The sequence below is a fragment of the Eurosta solidaginis genome, chromosome 4, assembly GCF_040869045.1.
Source record: "Eurosta solidaginis isolate ZX-2024a chromosome 4, ASM4086904v1, whole genome shotgun sequence".
Classification (NCBI taxonomy): domain Eukaryota; kingdom Metazoa; phylum Arthropoda; class Insecta; order Diptera; family Tephritidae; genus Eurosta; species Eurosta solidaginis.
The window spans coordinates 187,985,325-187,989,396 of NC_090322.1; the positions used below are offsets into that span (position 1 = coordinate 187,985,325).

At 39.2% G+C, this 4,072-nt stretch overlaps 1 protein-coding gene across 1 annotated transcript in view; it reads left to right on the forward strand.

The window, feature by feature from the left end:
- LOC137250791 (uncharacterized) overlaps positions 1-4,072 on the forward strand; it is a 373,639-nt gene that overhangs the window by 177,776 nt on the left and 191,791 nt on the right. The gene's annotated exons all lie outside the window — the stretch shown is intronic.

Consider the following 4,072-nt stretch of genomic DNA (forward strand, 5'->3'; position numbering starts at 1 on the left):
AGGTCAAGGAATACTGCCCTGAAAGATATCAGTACTCTTCTCACTGGTGAAAATCGCTTTATTTTAGGCGATTACAAGGCCCACCATGATCTATGGCATTCTGCTTTACAAGCAGGCAGTAGTGGTGAGATGTTGGCGTTCTGCATGATAAACGGAGACGACCGCACACGCATGGTAGAAAATTGTCATAGCTCGCCAGACATCTCCAATAATCCCTTCGCTTGAGCGATGAGCCGAATTCATAATATCGGAGAAACGAATTTCATCAACTTTAAAAAAGTGGGACGAATATAAAGAATACACAGATATTCTTTTCGCTGCCCATCCAATCTCGACTGAGTTATGTTCAGGGGAACGTGCCTCTCACAGATCATTGAATCCGCATCGGTTCATTTTATTCCCACTGGAAAAATTTTGGAAATTCGGCTATACTTTCCGACTGAAGCCGCAACTTTATCCAGAGGTCTTGACCTTGTAAGACCCGGCGACACCTAAAGTAAGGGCATATTAAAACGTGCGAATGCGACAGCTTGTGGTTAAACACAAGCCTGTGTAGGTAAGCTATGGTCTATCTCAAACCCCACTAATCACCATGACAAAATATGCCCCAGCGGGTTAGGGGGTTAGAATATACCCGCGGTAGGTATGCCTGCCGTAAGAGGCGACTAAAATACCGGATTCAAGGGGTTTGTGCAGCGCAGTCCTTTCAGGTTGGCAACGCAATACATAGCTTCTCCAAACCCATTTTGTCAACCTCATCTATCCGTGGCGAATCCTGTTTCATTAACAGCAGATGCTCTGGCGACCCCGAACTCCTCATGAATCTAGGGAGTGGGAAGGCGGGATGGCCTAGGTCGCATGTGGTCATAACAAATCGTTCCCGAGATGGTCGGGCTTGGTACGGGAAAGTACCGGATCTGCATCCGGCAAAGGACCATCAACTCGATAATAATCCCCAAGGCCTTCGGAAAGTGTCCTTATCGCTACAACAACAACAACAAAATATCCATCGCCTTCTGTGATAGTGATATCGGAAGCGAAGAAATACGTTTTCTGCAGACAATACGTAATGCATTCCTCTGTCGACAAAAACAGACGCATATATAAGCATAATCACAGCACGTCCTACTAACATCACCGCCTCATGGGATAAAGAAGCCATCGTACTTGCTAAACCACCTACCCTCTGCGCGGTAAGGGGTTAGAATATGCACGCGGTAGGTATATCGTTCGTACAAGGCGTACAAAATACCACACAAGGCTATCCAATCCTGAGGTGTGATAACTCGAAAAGGAGCAATGCGGGAAGGTGTATCGCTTGCGTGACCGGCCAATAAAAACTGTACTGCAGGGAGCAGGATAAGCCAGTTGTGACCTGTATATAATTTATCGCTTGATGCTTGTATACAGATCTCACCCCATGTCTGTTGCCTAGTGGGAGTTACGCGGGGTCTGCGCTTTCATACCGTTTGATGGCTTTTCCTTAATGCAGGTGAGTTCACATTTAGGTAATTTGAAAATAAAGCATGCTTAACGAAGCTATGCAGTCTCTTTTCCGCTGAAGTTGGCAATAAAGCATTCTCTTCGGAGTAATTCGGTATTCTTCGTAGGAAAGTTGGCAATAAAGCTTTCGCTTGGTTCGCCCACAAGGTAAAGCGGCCTCTTTACTTATTCTAGGTGAGGTTAAACTGGCCGGTCCACGAGGACCCCACATAGACTGATCAGTCTGTAGTGTTGCCAGAACGGGAGACATAAAAACTACCTCGACAGCAGCATTGTATGCCATTCTACACATCCCGCCTGTAGACCAAATGGCCAAAAACATTGCGTTAGCATCTGCAACAAGCATATTCCAACATTCGCTTAAGAGCCCATTACTGATACTTAGCACAGACTTGACTTGTCGTAAACTTGGCAACTTAGCCACGATTATACTCCACTTAGCGCATACAATCTGGCATCATAATCAATAAATGTCAATTTGTATGACAAAATGTCAAAATGAAATGGAAACAAACAAATGGCATCTCAAAATGTAAACGTCACTTAGAACTTACATAGAAAATCAAAATTAAACAGACTTCTAAGTCAAGTTAAGTGCTGCCAAGTTTTGAGTAATCAGTAGCATGCAATGTTCCTTTAACAGAACTGTAAGTGACAGTTCCCAAGTCAAGTCAAGTCTATGCTAAGTATGAGTAATGGGCCTTTAAGTGACAGTTCTCAAGTCAAGTCAAGTCTATGCTTAGTATCAGTAATGGGCCCTTAACGCTAAAACTCCATCGCTAAAAATGTCTAAAACAGTATCAAGTGTTCAGAAAAGTATGCAACATTTAGTACTATAAGGTCGTAAGTCCAATATAAGAGTTTTAAGGGCCAATTAATGGTGACTTATAAGCATAAAACCATAACCAGATAAAACAGCTTATGGAAATCAATGTAATTGATTAATGGTGTCATACCATAACGCTAACGCCATAACCAACCCTAGCCAACCAATTGGTTTTTTGTTTCTCGCCGTATCCATAACCTGAAAATATTTGCGTTGGTGAATTTAATAACTTTTTGTAATTTATTTTCATTGTTTTGGATACGTTATGACTAAGAGACTTATTTTTTGTGGAATATGTTTGTAATTTTTTCCGTTTTCTTCATTTTTATGAAATTTTCACGATTTTTAGGTTAAGGCGCCATTAATCGATCACATTGGAGATGGTTGTGGGTTTGGGTATGGTTACTACTATGGCGTTAGGGTTAAGGAAGTTTAATTGGCCCTTAAGAGTTAGGCTGTTATTCTTTGTATTCATATGCTATTAAAAAGAGACTTATTGCCTACTTTTCTGCGCACTTGTACTGTTTTAGATATTTCTAGCGAATGTTGGAATTCGGGTGCTGGCTGACTGTGGTAAGTCACGAGGAGTGCACGGACTTTACCACTTTATTGGTAGATCTACCAACTTTTTGACCCATTTTCTACCACTTCTCCACTCAAATCCAAAAATCTACCAACATCTCAATATGTTCGCATTGAAACCAAATACCAAAGAGGATAAATATAATAAGAGCCATCACTCGTTATTTTTTAGGCATTTACTCGATGTAAACTATGAGGTAGTCGCTACTTTTTTTGGGTGCGATGTTTATAAATGTCTTCTATACATTTTCATGGGGTATTTGTGTTTATTTTTCCGACTGTATTTAATTAATTATTTTATTCTCTTTCCAAAAAACGCGTTTGCATAAAGTGACAACACCGCATGGATAAATGGAAGGCAATTGAAAAATGCCCCTCATAAAACAAAAGTAGCGACTACCTCACAGTTTACATAGAGTAAATGCCTAAAAAATAACGAGTGACGGCTCTTATTATATTTATCCTCTTTGCAAATACTGCGATGATTAGGTAAACGTATTTAATTGACGAGCACACCCAAATAACATTAAGAGGTGACACTACCCAAACTAACCAATTTTGAAAAATTTGTGCACAAATTCATACAAGAAATAAATTTGTTTATGAAACAAATGTAGTAAAGAGCGCGCAAATATTTTCATGCGCTATTTTCATCAGTTTTTTGTGAATGAAATGATTTTGAACAAAAATAAAAAAAAAATTTAAGTAAACGATAACATACCGAAGTCGGTTATTTTGTGGCAGTATTTTTGGTACATTGGAAAATTGTTGTGGTAATTAGACGTAAATTTTCGTCAGTATTTCAAGCTCGAAATACAGGAAAAAAGCAAGTAACATATAGGCATAAGCTATGTATATATAAATTTACATGTCTTTTTTTGTTTCGTTTACATGTTTTTTATAAGTGTCATTTCCGTGAAATGTGTTTCTTTGTTTTACAATAAATCATGAATTGTTTTGTACAAAAATAAACTGTACCTATTGTTTTCTTGAAAAAAAAATCTACCAACTTCTACCACTATTTTCATTTTTCGTCTACCAACATTGTCTGCTTAAAAGTCCGCGCCCTGGTCACGAGCAATGAAAACAGAGCACCCGTTACCAAGAAAATAAAATTTCTGCTTCACATAAAGCAACACTGTATAAAATTTGGCATTTAAA